Genomic DNA, 19988 nt, shown 5'->3' with positions numbered 1-19988 from the left:
AAATAAGCACATTTTCATAAATACTAAGCTTAGTCTCTGTTAGAGGAATTGAATTCCTTTATGTTCAATTCAATTATAACAAAGTAAAACACTGTCCGTTTCTAAGAATTTGTAAGGTTCTTATTTGCATGAAATAGACAAAGATCAGTCTCAAAATGAATCAATAACGTTTATTCCCGAGAGCTCGGATCATAATCACATGTACATTAGTTTATATATCACACATAGCGTCATAGCGTCCTGAATGTCCCTCCTCCTCTCCGACAAGGACAAAGCTGCTTCAAAAGTCCATTCCAACACACACATATTGCTTATCATATGCTACCACAAGTTGCATAATCTACTGCAAGCCTAACGGTTTCTCCCCACCTTATCGGTTTCACAGTGGTCACAAGTTGTCTGTCACAATTAGTCTGTTAACACTTCCTCTTTGCCTATGTAGAAACATTATTTGTTAGACAGGGTAGAATTATGTTAGTTACAATCCTGCATCAAATGTAAACATTATTTAGTCATTATTCATAAAATCCTATAACAGTCTCTCATTTCTGTAATCCCTTCGGGCAATATAGTACTGTCAGTTCATATACGTCCACACATCAACATATCAGCATGCTGGAAGAATACGACAGCACTGTTTACAGTCCAGCTTGCAGTTGCTTTCATGGCAAGAGGCATGACATCTTTTGCCTCTCAATCCAATGATTATATACCCTCAGAGGATATGTTAAGTATGGAGCAATTACATCATTCATAGAAGTGGCGATTTATTTTTTGCCACGCAAAAGCAGTTCAGACATTATCGTCAGAATGAAGACATAACCATGTAAACAGGTGTTAGTCATACATTGGCAACACTTTAAAACAACTCATGGTTCCTTATAACAGCCTACAACAGACTCCACAAGGTTCGAAAGCATTCCACAGGGATGCTGGCCCATGTTGACTCCAATGCTTCCCACAGTTGTGTCAAGTTGGCTGGATATCCTTAGGGCAGTGGACCATTATTGATACACACAGGAAACTGTTGAGCATAAAAAAACACAAACCGGTGCTCTTGACAAAAAACGGTGCTCCTGGCACCAACAGTACTACCATACCCCATTCAAAGGCACATAAATATTTTGTCTTGCCCATTCACCTTCTGAACGGCACACATACACACAATCCATGTCTCAATTGTCTCAAAGGTTAAAAATCCTTCTTTAACCTGTCTCCTCCCATTCATTTACACTGATTGAAGTGAATTTAAAAAGTGACATCAATAAGGGATCATAGCACTCACCTGGATTCACCTGGTCAGTCTGTCATGGAAAGAGCAGGTGTTCTTAATGTTTAGATACTCAGTGTATGTAGGCCTAATTACAGTACAAATATTTTCAAGTCACCATAGATGTTAATCAAGTGATGCACCAGTCTGTTTGGCCTTCAAATATCCACACAAACTAATCAAAATGCTTTTGATACAAACTGATTTATTTCCAGTTATGTTTTGAGATGTATGCCTGATCATAGTGAAACCATGCTCTGGAAATGGCCTCCAAAAGAAAGAAGTCAGTTCATTCCTAGCACTGCACATACTTTGTAAACCCCAAAACATAAAAGGGTATTGTGCAGCTGTCCACCAGGTCAGCCTCTCTTACCTGACTGCACACAGCTCCCTAGTTTTAATCTGGAGCAAATGGCACACAGCTTGGGGCTGATTGGTCAGATGCCTCCTCTGTATTCCGACAGTGATTTTCTCCTGACCTTTACTGCTGTGTGATGCTGCCCATGGTTTCACTGAGAGGCAAACAACAAGAGGAGGAGAAAGAGAAAGAGAAAAGTGCTGGGGCTGGGAGTTGAGTGGATGGGGATGCTCTCTTGAATACATTGTGATTTATTATGTTGTCCAAGTATTACAAAGCTGGCAATGCAGTCAATTATTCTATTGCAGCATGGTAACATCCGGTCAAGTAATGGATGTTATGTGCAGGGAGAGAGGAATCTATTTTACATGTCATTGTTCTCAGAGGACCTGATGAGGGCCACCATCTCAGTACAGTCATGTTTTAGGAGCTGACTTCCCTAGAACAACCGCATAGTATTACCCTACTTGAGCAATAGAAGACGGGCTCATCTCCCTGTTCCTTTTGGCAGATTCCTCCACCGTCCCATGTCCTCTCACTGACCCTATGTTCACACACGCACAAACTAATACATAGGAGTTGGCCACCAGCGCCGTTTACGTCCAGGTCAACATTTAATATTACTGAGTGTTCAGTGTTTTTTTATTGTCTGGCTTTTTCCCCCCTCGCTTCTCTCCGGATGTTTACCATATGCAAATGTTTTTTCGTAATTGCCTTAGAGGATTCTCAGTGGTGAATAATACAGGATTACGGTATGCTTACCAGTATGAAATATTACTGCAGTACATAATGGATTACAGACTCAGGAGGTAAGAGTTAAAACATCCATGATGGTGTTAAGGGAGAATATGGTGAGATGCAAACCAATAATATGTCATGGACTGTGTAGAACTGAATGATATAAATTGATTTAATACTAACAACCACAAAGTCAATAGCAATTCTTTTTGTTGACAACAAGTCACTCACCAAGGAATTCACATTTTACACACAGCAAAACATGGCATATTATAAGGCCTAGATTCAATCAGATCTGCCATTACCCGTGATAACCAACAACTGCGCAGCATATAATTGTTTCTGTTGAGTGTTGTTTTAGAGATGTAACTGTGTTGGAGCGGCTCCCTACATTATACCTATCGGGGTCATTGCCATTGGATGCACAGAGTTGCATTAGTAGAAATCAAACACTGGAATGTGAGATGCAATCTACACCTTGATTAGGCTGATAGAAATCCTTGTTTTTTTGTTTAATTATATTACATTTGAGAGTCATTATTTTTATGTAGCCTACACTTTCTCATTCTAAACTTCTAATGTGGGTGAGACGGGTGTGGCTTTGTGACAATGACCACAAGAGCAGCCGCTCACCGGTTTGACAGCTCCAGCTCAGTTACACCTCCAACATAGCCTAAGTAAAATCAATTTTATGCTATGCAGTTGCTGGTTATCATGGGTTAAGGCAGATCTGATTCAATCTAGCCCCTAATGAAATCAAAACACATGAATGGCAGTGGGCATTAAATGAACAGAAAGCAGGCAGAAGGAAACCCTGTTTGGTAACGTTAGTCTTTCAAGTGTATTTCCATTTTTTCCCCTCAATTTATATCAACATGTCCAAACGCCATGTCAGCATGTGACTGACTCTATTTTGTTTCTAATCTTACCTTGCTATTTTATGTGTTTTTTTAAATGTAAAAAAGCATTTAGTTGGGGTAATGACAGGCACCCTGCCACCAGCAACAGAGCACTGCAGAAAGCTTAGACAAGCCACTAATTTATCAGCATAATAGGGCACATTTATCAAGGCACATTGGTCTCTGCAGGGCATGGATTGAGCTGGCAGGGGTCTAATGGCTGAAGGGGGGGGGGAAATATTTATCAAGGCGGCGAGAGATGACCACAGAAGAGGAAGGATACATAACCTTCAACCTCCAGCTACTGCAGAGCTGGGAGAGAGAAGGATTATGGGAGATACAGGGAAGCAGACTTTTGTACCCGGGTATTATTTGGCTTTGGTCCCTGGGAGGAGAGCAGATGGCACAGTTAGAAGATTCATTCATATATGTTTGATCTTTGCCTTTGAGGAAAAGGATTGAAACCCTATGGATAAATTGTTGTTTATATAGGGCCATGGGTTTTCTGTAAAACATTATGGTAAGTAGCTATCAGTGGTGGAAAAGGAACCCAATTGTCATACTTGAGTAAAAGTAAAGATACCTTAACAGAAAATTACTCAATTAATTGTGAAAGTCACCCTGTAAAATCCTACTTGAGTAGAAGTCTAAAAGTATTTGGTTGTAAATATAGTATAAATCATTTCAAATTCCGTAGCTAGAGACATCATTTATAAACTAAGCATATGTTTAGTGAGTCCTCCAGATCAGAGACAGTAGGGATGATCATGGATGTTCTCTTGTGTGAATGTGTGAATTAGACCATTTTCCTGTCCTGCTAGTCATTCAAAATTAGTACTTTTGGGTGTCAGGGGAAATGTATGGAGTAAAAAGTACATAATTTTCTTTAGGAATGTAGTGAAGTAAAAGTAAAAATTGTAAGAAATATAAATAGTAAAGTAAAGAAAAAAGTACTTAAGTAGTACCTTCGAGTATTTTTTACTTAAGTACTTTACACCACTGGTAGCTATAGAATTATTCCAAATGTAATAAGTCATTGAGGGCTGCATTTTAACAAACCTAACGCAATGGTAAATCTTAGCACTGGCGGTAGCATTATATTTCTAGGGCAGTGGAGGCTGCTGAGTGGACGACAGCTCATAATACTGACTGAAATGGAGTGAATGGTATGGTATCAAACACATGAAAATCACGTTTTGATTGCATTCCATTTACTCCATTCCAGCCATTATTATGAGCCATTCTCCCCTTAGCTGCCTCCACTGGTCTAAGGGTGTGTCAGAAATATTTGAACTATATTAACAGCAGGAATTATGGCTGCAGTAACTGGCACTGGTGCAGAGGGCTGTGTTTTTGATGAATAAACAAGTTCTAGGTGTGTTGAATCCTGGTTACTTCAAGTTGTGTATTTACAGTCTTTTATGTATTGTGTTGTTATCAATTCCATTTTGAATGTTAGTCATTTATAGTCTCATTTGTTAAATAGTCTACAGAAACATATTAACAAAATGTAGGCCAATCCCATATTTGCAATCCACATTAATTGCATGGCTTTAATATGGACATATGTTGTTAAACATAGCATTCACACTGATATAGGCCTACTGTAAAATTAATTATGTCTGAGCCATACCAAAAGTTGTCAAAAAGCAAGATTATACTCACTATTGACAATACCTAAAAAGACAGTGATTAATCCTAATCAAATTAGAATAAAACAAAACAACAATTTACAGTTAAATACAGTAAACGCTAAATACAGTTACAGATACCATAATTGCTCCCCGTGGGCATATAATATTAGGCCTAAAACAACATAGATTATGGAGGGTTTACGCATATCCAAACTTTTCCTATGAGCTGGAAATAGATCCAATATTAAGAGAATGTCCACTCACCGTTATAATGCTCCCAAATATAATGTTTATAAACCTAATGGAACCATCTTACAGAGGCTACATCACCGCTACTTTTAATGTAATCTCAACTGCAATCTAGGACCTGGTTTTGCTATTAGATGAAACACAGCGATAACACATTCAGGAAAACTCCACCCCAAATCTATATTTTGGTATTTACAATCTTATGATGCTATTGCATCATATGACAATGTGATTGCTAACTGAAACTGGCAATATTGGCACACGTATTGTAAGGACACACCTCAAATATTTCCACCTCTCCCACCTCAGCGCAAGCAAGCTGATGTTAGACAGGTAAATTATCAATCCTGGCGCAAAGGTTGGAAAACAGAAGAGCGTTGGCTTTTACAAGTCGAAACTGTCAACGAGTTTGCATTTGACACTTAACACCAGACGAAAATAGAGCCCTGAGTTACAGAGAAGCATATTTTCAACCAACCTGTAGATATACTTTGACCATTAAATTCCTTCAAAGATAACTATCCGGTAAGTAATCATGTTTGCTTTTTTCGATATCCTTCCTCCCAGACACAACTTCCGTCTCTAACTTTATATGTGGCAATCTGTAAGGTCAGGAGTCTAAACCCTTTAGTCTACAATCTGTTTGAGCCAGAGAGCTCAACATTACTCCTCCTTGGCAATAACAACAGCAAAATAGGAAAAAAAAGCCGTTTGAGAAACAGATATTAAACAGGAAAGAAATGATGTTCTGCCTTTCGTCTTTGAAAATGTGCGCTGTGTTATTTTTAGTTAGCACTTGTTTGCATCAAGGCGGCTGTCTCCTAAAGAGATGCATCACACCACAGCGATGAGAGCAACAAGCATAAACCAGCACCTGTCACTCTGTCCTTTGTGGATTTGCAACAGTGATGGGTCGTTCCATGAAATTACTCCATTTTGTGTCCCTTTGATATTTTAAGTAGAAATTGTGCACCAAAATTTAATTTTAAAACCCTGTTATATTAAATGATTTGCCATAATATAGAGAATAACTCTGTTACATGAACTTAACTCTCGTTTTTATATGGTGAAATTATTCATAAAAAAAAACCCATAAATAAACATTGAACATCTAATAGTAAAATAATAGTTCAAAAAGCAGGTGAGCTGGTTCTACTCTTTTTGGCCATTTTCTAGTGTTTTGTGGTGGAAAACTGTACGGGTCGAGAATAACACGTCAATTCTGTTGCCCATAGATAGACAGGCTAGAAATGTTTAAACAACTGAAATGTTTTGGGGAATCTTGCATTCAATTGAACCTTCCTGTTGCACACAACAAGCTTCCATTCCTCCTGTCACAAGGATATTTATGGCTGATTTCAAATGAAATCGTCAACGCTGGTACTTTATTTGGCACTAAACAGGCACTTACTATAGTCATTTTGTTATTTAACCTCTTGAGATGGGAAAACATGTTTTTTATGAAGTTGAACATGTTCTCTTTATGAAATCATGTAAAATGATGTGAACGACCCTAATAGAGTATCATCTTGAGGCATGGCTTGTCCTAGGCTACACTGAGCTCCCAATCAATTTGTCCTGTTCAAAAACACATACAGTATTTTTAGAACAATATTTAATAGCATAAACTCAACCTACGCCTGGTCATAGAAAATAGGTATTACACTTGTATCTAGGTTTATTGTATTCCTAGAGAAACTATATCATGTAGTGGAACACAGAATAGCTTGAGTAGCATCTCTGAATACATTTTGTGAATCATTTATACTAGGATTCTAACTGAGGCAATAACTCCCTTACTGGAGCAACGGAGGAACTCAACAGAGAACTGAGATACAAATCCATAATGCCCTCGCTTGGATAACACTCCTTCTGGTAGCTCCATGAAAGAACACAGAATGTGATGCTCTGCTGGTAGCACACTGTTCCTTAAGGGACTTATTCAGACTTAGGAAATGTTCACCTTTCCTACACGTCTTCCCTACGCACTTCTCAGTATTTGGTATTCAGAGTTACCTTATTCAGTTGTGTAATACATTTCATTCAACTGCTAAAAATCCTCCCACTTACTGGCCAATATCTATTCTTGTGGAGTTTTCATTCAATAGGGTTTTCAGTTCATTTATCTTAAGCCATCTCTTTAAATACGGTGTCCTTTGTAGTTCAAATTTAGTTGACAAACTCACTAGAACGAGTTTAGAATATTAGGGAACAATGAAAGAAAGCCATCTATTTTATTTATTTAACCTTTATTTAACTAGGCAAGTCAGTTAAGAACAAATTCTTATTTACAAAGATGGCTTACCTCAACCAAACCCGGACGACACTGGGCCAATTGTACACAACCCTATGGGACTCCCAATCACGGCCAGATGTGATTCAGCCTGGATTCGAACCAGGGACTGTAGTGACTCCTCTTGCACTGAGATGCAGTTCTTTAGACCGATGTGCCACTCGGGAGCACCCATTTAAATACAGTACCAGTCAAAAGTTTGGACACACCTACTCATTCCAGGTTTTTTCTTAATTTTTACTATTTTCTACATTGTAGAATAATAGTGAAGACATCAAAACTATGAAATAACACATATGGAATCATGTAGTAACCCAACAAGTGTTAAACAAATCAAAGTGTATTTTATATTTGAGATTCTTCAAATATTATTTCATAGTTTTGATGTCTTCACTATTATTCTATAATGTAGAAAAAAATACTCTGATCTTGTCGATTATTTAGGTTTAGGAAAGTATATATGAATCATAAAAAACAGGTTTGGTAGGCCTTTACATACTAAATATATAGAAGAATCAATAATACAGTGGTTTGTTTCATCCTTAAAGGCACCATATTCAGTTCTTAAATTCATGTTAATTTTGGAAGATTAGTGTACATATAATTATAATAGGGAGAATAGTATACGATAGTAGACTATATCTTCATCTATTGCCTGCACTAATCATCCTGTTCAAACTGTTACGGTTTGGTCTGCACTCCGTTCCATAATGATGTAGCTCTTTCCTGCAGTCAATGACCAAAAACGCCCTCTTCGGCCTCATGGGTGTAATGTTAATATTTTCATCATTTCATCATTTGAAAAAAAAAAAACTAAAATGTGGTGTACAGGTTTATTATTTTGTTAATGTCCATAACCATGTGTGTGAGGTGTATACTTTTGTTTCAAAGTAGATTTGTTTAAGACTACCAAGCATCACTCTGTGTGACCCTGATTTAGCCCACTGCAATAAAATGTTAATTAGCCTACATGTCATTTTTTTTACGTTGTCAACTGTTATTAATGATCCTCACAGCAACAGCCACACGGCAGTGACGGCATTTACAGGGGAAGAAAACGAAGGTAAACGAAACAATGTAACTAAATGGAATGATAATGTAGGCTATACCAACTGAGGGGAACTAACAGTAAATGGAATGATAATGTAGGCTATACCAACTGAGGGGAACTAACAGTAAATGGAATGATAATGTAGGCTATACCAACTGAGGGGAACTAACAGTAAATGGAATGATAATGTAGGCTATACCAACTGAGGGGAACTAACAGTAAATTGTCAGTTGAATATGTGTGGTTATTAAGCCAACTGACGGTCGATACTGATAGAGGCTAATATTTAACATGATAGAAAAAGGAGACAGAGAAGGTCAGGGTAGCCTATCATTAAGACATTGGAGAGTGCCCATCCCTCCAAGTTAAAAGGCCATACAATTTAAATAATGACAAATAATTTCATAAACTTTACTGTAGGAAAGTTGATATGTTGATATGCTTCCGTTTGCTGATTTATGACTGCTTTTATATTTGTCTCCAGCGATTATAACGTAAAATATATGTAAAACAAGTGTAATTTATATTTACAATTTCCTTATCCAAATGGCTTGTTCATTTACCTAGCTCTTACCAATAGCTCTTATCAATTAGTAAATGATAGTGCATGAAGAATGGTGTTATTTCTATTGGGGAAAAAAAAGTAGATGATGTTCCACTTAGGACCGGTAGGTTGGCTAAACCTTATTCATAGTTTCCTAACGTGTAAAGATGGTGGAGATATTAGGGAATTAAGTCAAGGTCAGAATAGGGCGTGTCTATAGACACACCTCTGCCACACCTTCACACATTTGATCTCAACCAATAGCTGGTGAATAGCATTTCATTTGCATAATCATGTATTTACTTTGATGTAGCCAAGCAGGCATCAGACTTTTACTTACAAGCTTTCCCAAGGTGTCCCTAAGTGTGTTCAAAGAAATCTGCCTGCCTAGTACCTACACAGTGCTATAACACTAACTCCCAGACGGATGCAGAGACAGCCTGTGAAGGTGAGTATGATAACGTGGGTTCTCTACTTCTTACAAAGAGCTAAGAAAAAAAAATTCTCAAGCAAACCTTGATGCTTCAGTGGCGACAACCACATCAGTGTCATCATGTAATGAAAAGCTTTTTTAAAAGTTGTAACAGCCTTGCTCACAAACAATACGACAAACAAACGGGTTCAAAGCGGAATACAAAAGTAGAAAACACTATTTGTTCATTCGTTTTCAAGATGGTTAAACAGAATATATTAGTAGAAGGAATTTGTAACGACAGACATTATTTTATTTGATTTAACCTTCATTTATTCTAGCATGTCCATCTTGTTTTACATTTTATGTAATTTTTGTCTCTGGGTAGCAGCAGAAACACTCAGACAGAGTACAGAGGAAATTAGATATCTGACAGTTTGAATATTAGGTCTTGTCAAAAACACATAGCTGTCTTTTAAATAAGTGCTGTGATGAGTCATCGTCAGCCAGAAAGTTGTCTTGGCCACTGCAACTGAGAAGTGAGATAATGTGTTTGTGTGACAAAGGAGTGGAGAAAGACTAAGACACACAGCTCATTTAGTTTACGTTGATTTCCAACATCAGTCTTTAGAACAAGGGTAGGCAACTAGATTCAGCCATGGCATGATTTTTGTTGGAGTGGATGGTTAGGTGGCTGGAATTGAATTATAATAACTTGGACCACAACTAAGCCCCAAAAAAGAGATTGTATTAGAAAATAACAATAATTTCATACCTTGATTACATTGCCACACGATCACAGATTGCTGTTGAAATGGTGCAAAATTGCACAGAGACTCGCATTTACATAATCAAACATTGATCACATTGCTCTACAACATGGCAACAGCTGCTAAATAACCTGTCAACATTTCAGTAATGCCAAATGCTATAATCACAAAGACTTGTTAATTCTGTTTAAACCCATCAATAGGACCTCAATGAGGGGAAAACCATGAGCTCTTTCTGCACATCTTCATGGGAATACTTGGTGAACATATTTCCTAAATGTATATATATTTTTAGAATTAATTCATGGTGGTTTTAGTCTTTTCTTTTATACCAAAAACTAAAATACACATTTATTTATTTTATGTGTACTGTGAGTATATTATAATACACACAAAGCTAAATAGACATCAAACCAGGCTCCAGTTTCAATCCAATGTTTTTATCAAATTGTTGTGCATATCTCTGTTTGATGTAGGTGTAGGTGTCTTCTGAAGGAGAGATAGAGAGGATGCATTCCAGGCACGAGATACCTGCCTCCACCCAATTGCGGGATCAGTGTCTTAATTACTGCCTGTAATCAGCCAGCGGAAAACAGATCTTCTCGCTCATTACCTGAAATGCTAGTGTCACAATAGACTTTCCATGGCAACAACTGTTATGGCTATGCCAAATGAAAGTCGATGGGGAAAATTCCACTGTAACTTGAAACAGCCCAGCATTGGGGGGAAGAGAGGGAGAGGAGAGGTAGCTAGAGCAAAATAAAACAAATTGCTTTAAGATGAAGCTGACACAAAAAATGTAGAAACACTTTGGGTGGATGTGTCCTGTCTGTTTACTTACGTTTCAGGAGTGACAGTTTTGTTCCTCCATCAGTAGAGGCCTGAGGCTAGGAAAGGGATGTGTAGGCTACAAACACTTACCACCAGAGGTGATGCGGTGAAGGGAATGAACTGAACACAGGTTGGCGTGTGCGGTTAAGGGAATGAGCTGAACACAGGTTGGCGTGTGCGGTTAAGGGCATGAACTGAACACAGGTTGGCGTGTGCGGTTAAGGGAATGAACTGAACACAGGTTGGCGTGTGCGGTTAAGGGAATGAACTGAACACAGGTTGGCGTGTGCGGTTAAGGGAATGAACTGAACACAGGTTGGCGTGTGCGGTTAAGGGCATGAACTGAACACAGGTTGGCGTGTGCGGTTAAGGGAATGAACTGAACACAGGTTGGCGTGTGCGGTTAAGGGAATGAACTGAACACAGGTTGGCGTGTGCGGTTAAGGGAATGAACTGAACACAGGTTGGCGTGTGCGGTTAAGGGAATGAACTGAACACAGGTTGGCGTGTGCGGTTAAGGGAATGAACTGAACACAGGTTGGTGTGTGCGGTTAAGGGAATGAACTGAACACAGGTTGGCGTGTGCGGTTAAGGGAATGAACTGAACACAGGTTGGCGTGTGCGGTTAAGGGAATGAACTGAACACAGGTTGGTGTGTGCGGTTAAGGGAATTAACTGAACACAGGTTGGCGTTTGCGGTTAAGGGCATGTTTCTCTTCCTCACACGTGTGGCCTCTGATGCCTAGTTTCTTAAGGTAGAACAGGCTGCTGTCCACAAGCAACCTCAAAGGCTATAGAAGCCATTTACAAGGTGCTGTAGTCATGACCAGCCTGTTGCCGTGGTCCTATTATCCACCTTAGCAACATCTCCACGCCCACGCTGCACAGAGAACACTCACCCAGGACATGATGCCACCGCAACCTCCGCCGCCGTGCCAAGCCAGACAGTTAACCCTTAAGAGTCGATTGACGCACCCGTCCATCAACATAATAAAATAATCCCCATCAATCCACCAAATCCGCCTATGTCGGCCTTCCGCATCTGCGGCGGAAAGTGCGTTGTTCGTCAGACCAGGAGACGTCCGGATAATCGGTCTTCTTGTGAAAACGTCTGTAGTATCTGAACGGCCATTAGTTTGGCCTACAAACTACAATGACCACTCTATGAAAAAATGACTCTCACAAATACAATGGTGTTCTCCGTTTTGCTCTACGACCCCCGCAAGTCCCACAGGACCAGACTGAAGACGGCGCCATCAATGTGCCAACTTCTGTCTGTAGCGTCCGGACCACTTGGGCTACAAACTAATATGACCCTTTTCCAACGTCATACACATTTAAGGGTTAATTACCCTCTCTTTCTTGCCGTGGCGCCTAAATGAAATATCCAACCAACCGTATTCAGTCGCTGTAACATTCATCCTCCTTCACTTCCATCAAGAAATCCAACAGTCAATGTATCTTTTCTTGTCAACATTTGACTGCCATCACAACATGAATTACAGCAATTCTAAAACCCGCAGTATGTTGTCCTTTTGACCATCTATTACTTGTCAGTGGGAGAAAAGAAGAAACCCTGCAATGTACAGTTTGGAAACATGAAATTGATGTCTTTGATTGCTGTGGGAGCAGTAATGTGTGCACACAAAGCATGAAGATGTGTCCTTGTGATTCTCTTGGTGAAGTACATAGAATATATTAGGCTCCAAGCACTGTTCAATTTACTGTGAACATAGATGTTTAGGCACAAAATAATAAATACATTTTACAAATTGAAAAATCATGGGAGGAAGTGCAAGTGGATGAACAAAAATGTTACCATTATTTTTCAATGAAATTTTTAGACCAAAAGCAATTAACGTCTCATTGTAAATGCTGCACAAAACCATCTTTCTCCCATGAGCAAAGCATTTCCCCATCCTCTCCCACACGACTTCACAATTCTAAGTCATACAGTGGAGAGAGGAAAATATCTGAACAAACTTTACCTTCAGGGTCAGGTAAACATGCAGAGGCCCTAGAGATATAACTAAGGGTCAACGTGTGTTTTCCCCTCTTAAACATGGTTCTTGTGGATTTGGGTAATTAGTTGCAGACAGGTGTTAATTAGCCATGGCGAGGGGGTGATTCAAGGATTGGTTGGGTTCTGATCCATCCTCATATGTCTCTAGGAGCTCTATGCTTCTTTGATCTTCCCTGCAGGGCTGAACGCGCCACAGCGCTTGTCATTTCCAATTAGGATGTTAAACAGATCTCCCAAAGATATCCTGAATCTTTCTGTCTTTTTCTCTTCCCAATCAGGTGGGATGAACAAGGGAGACCACAAATCTATAAAGAGCTAGGGGGGGTTTGCACACATTTTCTCTTTCAGCTGTCCGACTGTAGCTCGCGGTTGGAGAGACACAGGAGCACCATGGTAAAGAAGTGGAAGCAAAGATAAAGAGGCCCGGGAAACATTCTTCATCTGGGTTGGAATATCTGAGAGCAGGGATATTTTTTTGTCATCGTTCCTATGACAGCATTTAAAAGGAACATGCCTAATAAAGTTGTGCATGTCTACTTTGTCATCTGCCCTTGATAGATAATTCAATGCATCCTATTAAAATGAGTTTTAAGGAAGAAAATCATCAAAGCCCTCTCCCGACCTTGGGAATAGCAATAGCATACCTTTGTACTGAGTTGGATTTGTTGAAACTGACATGCACATTGCTTCTTTCCCTGAATATGGATTCCAGTCAGACTTTAGCTCAAGATCAGCACTGAGATGTGGATAAGATTTCCAATATATCTCTATGGAGATAGAAGTTTGGCATCATCTTGGGAGCTTATTATGAAAATAGATCTAAAGATGATTATTATTCTAAACATACATTTTATCTTCTGCAGTGCTTTGACATATCCCTGCTGCATCATGGTTCTAGCATTTCTTTCTCGTAATTCTTCCTGTAGTCTAAGGCTGTAATGTAAAAATCCCAAAGGGCCCATTACGTTAAAAATTAAACTGTGATTTATGGAAAAAAACGACGTCATGAGAATCGGGGCCTGGAAATGGATTAGACGCTACAGCATTTCACCTGTGTCTCATTTTGATCCCCACAGAGACTCAAGCCATGTTCCTCACTGCAGCATTTGCAACAGTGAATCATGTAAGTGCCTTTGTTTTGTAAGTGATGAAGGATAGGTAGGGAGAGGGCAATTTCTCTGAATCGCGTGCAAATGGAGAATAATGGAGGATTAAAAGAGTAGAATTTGCATATGAACAAGCCATTCTGGGAAATGCTTGCCTTGAAACGCTAATGTGTGAATGCTCAGTGCCTTGTGTTGGAAGAAGTGCAGAAAGAGCTCATGGTTTCCCCCTCATTGAGGTCCTATTGATGGGTTTAAACAGAATTAACAAGTCTTTGTGATTATAGCATTTGGCATTACTGAAATGTTGACAGGTTATTTAACAGCTGTTGCCATGCTGTGGAGTAATGTGATCAATGTTTGATTATGTAAATGCGAGTCTCTGTGCGATTCTGCACCGTTTCAACAGCAAAATTATACTAACAATTCACATAGGAAAGAACAAAATAACTGGTCTAGAAGCACAAATGTCCTATTTAGCACTGCTAGGGTAATAAATGACGATGCATTGTACTGTATGGAGAATGTGGCTATATTCAGCTGCATAATCACAACGTTTGAGATACAAAGGAAACGAGAGAGGATGAGAGAAGAAGGGAGAGAGAGAAAGAGAAAGCATGGTTGGATAAGAGAGGGAAAATCCATCAGATATAGAGACATGTCACTCATGAGACAAAATCAGACAGCTTTATTTCCAGAGAGAGAGAATGAACAGGAGAAAGAGGAAGCAAGAGAGGCTGGTGATAGAGAGAGGGAGAGGGATAGACGAAGGTTTGAAAAGAACGTGGGGTGCAGACAGACAGAGAGAGAGAGGAAAAGAGAGAGAGAGAGAGAGAGAGTGACAGTGAGAGAGGTTGCCAAGACTACTGCAGAATGTTGAAAGAGAAGAAATTACACAAGAGAACAGAAAAAATAACAATTTGCTTGAAATCAACTCAAGTTCTCGGTTACATATTTGAAGCAAATACTTTCAATCATGAACAGGACACTGAGGTCCGGATCAGTATGCAAAAATAGAGAAAATCAGAAAATACTTTTTTCGTGGCACTGTATTACCTTTTAATGTGGCACAAACACAAGCACTCATGAAGTTTTCTTCTCTGTCAAACGAATCACTTCAAAAAGTAAGACACCTTCGCACATTCGCCTACTACAAAATCATTCAATTATCCAAACAGTGCACCAGCCAATGAATGAAAGGAAAGAGACATCTCTTACAAAGGACCAAAAGGTGTAAAGACATTCAACAATTGTCATTAGGCCTACAGTCTTGAAGCCTGAAGTAATTGCTGTGTCTTGCTGACAAATGTACCTTTTGTCAAAAAGAAAAGTCGGGACACCTGAAAAAGGGCTGAAATCCGGGACACAAATACAGCTGTATCTGTCCGGAGGTCATAGGCGCAGGAAACTGTAAGGGCCCAGTTGAAACAATGTTGCTAGGGAAAGATCAAGACAGATTGAGAGAGAGGCAGACAGGCAGAGTAGAGATATGATTGCGACGAAAGAACCTGAACCAACTGCCACCAGTTTAAACTATGACAGAAAGGTTCTGGTTAATTTGGAATAAGCTTTAATTTTCATATTTACCACTGTATCAGTACAAAATTGCATTTTAAACAAATAGGACAACAAATAGTAATTTGCAACTCCCTAATGGTCCCACCATACTATACTCGCTGCTATGTGATGGCTTACAGTGCCTTGCGAAAGTATTCGGCCCCCCTGAACTTTGCGACCTTTTGCCACATTTCAGGCTTCAAACATAAAGATATAAAACTGTATTTTTTGTGAAGAATCAACAACAAGTGGGACACAATCATGAAGTGGAACGACATTTATTGGATATTTCAAACTTTTTTAACAAATCAAAAACTGAAAAATTGGGCGTGCAAAATTATTCAGCCCCTTTACTTTCAGTGCAGCAAACTCTCTCCAGAAGTTCTGTGAGGATCTCTGAATGATCCAATGTTGACCTAAATGACTAATGATGATAAATACAATCCACCTGTGTGTAATCAAGTCTCCGTATAAATGCACCTGCACTGTGATAGTCTCAGAGGTCCGTTAAAAGCGCAGAGAGCATCATGAAGAACAAGGAACACACCAGGCAGGTCCGAGATACTGTTGTGAAGAAGTTTAAAGCTGGATTTGGATACAAAAAGATTTCCCAAGCTTTAAACATCCCAAGGAGCACTGTGCAAGCGATAATATTGAAATGGAAGGAGTATCAGACCACTGCAAATCTACCAAGACCTGGCCGTCCCTCTAAACTTTCAGCTCATACAAGGAGAAGACTGATCAGAGATGCAGCCAAGAGGCCCATGATCACTCTGGATGAACTGCAGAGATCTACAGCTGAGGTGGGAGACTCTGTCCATAGGACAACAATCAGTCGTATATTGCACAAATCTGGCCTTTATGGAAGAGTGGCAAGAAGAAAGCCATGTCTTAAAGATATCCATAAAAAGTGTCGTTTAAAGTTTGCCACAAGCCACCTGGGAGACACACCAAACATGTGGAAGAAGGTGCTCTGGTCAGATGAAACCAAAATTGAACTTTTTGGCAACAATGCAAAACGTTATGTTTGGCGTAAAAGCAACACAGCTCATCACCCTGAACACACTATCCCCACTGTCAAACATGGTGGTGGCAGCATCATGGTTTGGGCCTGCTTTTCTTCAGCAGGGACAGGGAAGATGGTTAGAATTGATGGGAAGACGGATGGAGCCAAATACAGGACCATTCTGGAAGAAAACCTGATGGAGTCTGCAAAAGACCTGAGACTGGGACGGAGATTTGTCTTCCAACAAGACAATGATCCAAAACATAAAGCAAAATCTACAATGGAATGGTTCAAAAATAAACATATCCAGGTGTTAGAATGGCCAAGTCAAAGTCCAGACCTGAATCCAATCGAGAATCTGTGGAAAGAACTGAAAACTGCTGTTCACAAATGCTCTCCATTCAACCTCACTGAGCTCGAGCTGTTTTGCAAGGAGGAATGGGAAAAAATCTCTCGATGTGCAAAACTGATAGAGACATACCCCAAGCGACTTACAGCTGTAATCGCAGCAAAAGGTGGCGCTACAAAGTATTAACTTAAGGGGGCTGAATAATTTTGCACACCCAATTTTTCAGTTTTTGATTTGTTAAAAAAGTTTGAAATATCAAATAAATGTCGTTCCACTTCATGATTGTGTCCCACAGTTTTATATCTTTATGTTTGAAGCCTGAAATGTGGCAAAAGGTCGCAAAGTTCAAGGGGGCCGAATACTTTCGCAAGGCACTGTATTATGTGACTGCTTTGCCATTTCATGACCCCTCTCTCTCAAACAAGGCCTGTGAGTCTGAGGAGGCTACGGGATCTGTGTCCCCCCGCGGGACGGTTGAGTTAACGTAGGCTAATGTGATTAGCATGAGGTTGAAAATAACAAAAAACATTTCCCAGGACATACATGTAGACATATCTGATATGGACAGAAAGCTTAAATTAGTGTTAATCCAATTTACAGTAGCTATTACAGTGAAATAATACCATGATATTGTTTGAGGAGAGTGCACAATTATGAACTTAAAAATGTATTAATAAACCAATTAGGCACATTTGGGCTGTCTTGATACAACATTTTGACCAGATATGCAATGGTTCATTGGATCAGTCTAAAACGTTGCACATACACTGCTACCATCTAGTGGCCAAAATCTAAATTATGCCTGGGCTGGAATAATGCATTATGGCCTTTCTCCTGCACTTCAAAGATGATGGTACAAAGAAATACAACAAAACGCATGTTTTTTCATTGTATTATCTTTTACCGGATTTAATATGTTATATTCTCCTACATTAATTTCACATTTCCACAAACTTCAAAGTGTTTCCGTTCAAATGGTATCAAGGCATTTGGGTATGTCATTTTAGGCGGAAATTGAAAAAAGGGTCTGATCCTTAAGAGGTTTTTAAGTGAATGCAAAAGCCATTTTGGTTAAGTTAAGCAGCTATTCAAGCACCATCTCAGATCACTGGCACTTTCTACCTAGGATGGCGCCCGCCTCAGAGCATGCATGCTCTGACACCTGTCTTCCGGAGTGGTCATGGCAACCTGAAGGCTTTTTTCAATAATTTTTCTTAGCAGAAACAATTATGCCAAGATCCACTTCTAAAACCAAATCATCATGATGCATCGTGTTCTTGGAAATAATAAGTAGCAAGGCTACCATTCAATGGAGGAAATCGAAAAGCATGCTGTCACACCTAAAGTACTGTTGAATAGTTTTGATAACAGAGGACCAGGAAAGAGCTTATTTCTACCACTCACATCACACAAATCATCTAATTGAGTTCGGCTGGAATGTTCTCGATGCAAAACACTCAATATTTCCCTCTACAAAAAACCTTTCAATGATATGACATGAGTGTATATGAATGGAGACTATCCTCAGAACCCGAAATAATGTCCCATGGGCTTAATTCCAAGTGCTTTATAGGCAGGGCTGGGTCAGTTACTTTTTCAATGTAATCCATTACAGTTCCTAGTTACCTGTCAAATATTGTAATCAGTAACGTAACTTTTGGATTACCCAAACTCAGTAACGTAATCTGATTACAATCCGTTACCTTTAGATTACTTTCCCCTTAAGAGACATTAGAAGAAGACAAAAATGTATGTTATCAATTGAACGACATGTATTGCAGGTTAAATCAATGTTAAAGTTTACATAGCTGGCCATATATAGATGTAAAATTGTACTTTATGGGCTGGTTATGTAGGCTTCTTCTAACCCATCGCTTTCTACTACATATAATAATACGATTAAATTATATCTTTACATTAAAATCCAAAGTCTATCAGAATTCCAGTCATTACAATAACTGTTATACCCCTTGATCTTCAAGAATAGGACTTGGAAATATGGAAGTATAGATTAGCCAAATTGTTTTAACTGAGCATCAAAGCTAAGGACTTATTAGCCAGCCCTACTCTATTGTTTATGATTTTGTTATCATAAGGGACTGATTGGGCTCATTGATTTGAGTTGAAAAATAAATGCTGCGCTCATGGAATGGCATGCTTTGATCAATAATAAGTGATATCGGTATCGCAATAGACTACACCACTGCTGTCATCCTTACCTCCAAGCGTTTATTCAAGTTGGATCTTTGGATGCCGACAGCAGTCGCGCCATTGGAAGACATATCTTTGGACTGTAGCCTACAAAAGCCTATTCCTGCTCTTTTCCCGCGATCCATCAAGCACACATAGTGGTCTCTGATTTATGGTCAGACTCGCTCAGGTGAAATAAATGTTGATTTGAATGCCATTGAGAAAACAGAGGTGTCAAATATTTTTTTTTGCAAACTTCCTTTCTGAATTTAAATGTAATCCTCGAGGTAATCATCTAGTTTTCAAAAGTATCTGTAAACTGATTACAATATTTTTGCTGGTAACGTAACGGATTACAATTACAGTTTTTTTGCAATCCCTTGCATGTAACGGATTACAAAAAAACTACTCCCCAACCCTGTTTATAGGCATAAAGAATCTCTCTCTCTTTCTCAGCTGACCTGAGGATGAAAATGACATGGATTCCGCTATACCGTTCTCCCTCCCTCCCTCCCTCCCTCCCTATAAGCAGCGGAAATCAAAGAGTGCTGAGCCAGGGAAAAAAAGATGCCATCAATCTCCACTTGTCCCTAACAGTCACGTTTTCCAGACAGAGTTACACAGCACTCAGAGATGCAGTTTTCTTCTCCCTTTCCAAGCTGTAAATAGTGCTCCTGTAGAAACCTTCTCATGCTATCTACCCCTTTCTAT

Source organism: Oncorhynchus kisutch, linkage group LG23 (genome assembly GCF_002021735.2).
Source record: "Oncorhynchus kisutch isolate 150728-3 linkage group LG23, Okis_V2, whole genome shotgun sequence".
NCBI lineage: Eukaryota > Metazoa > Chordata > Actinopteri > Salmoniformes > Salmonidae > Oncorhynchus > Oncorhynchus kisutch.
The sequence above is the reverse complement of the archived record's forward strand: the minus strand, read 5'-3'. Positions refer to the sequence as shown.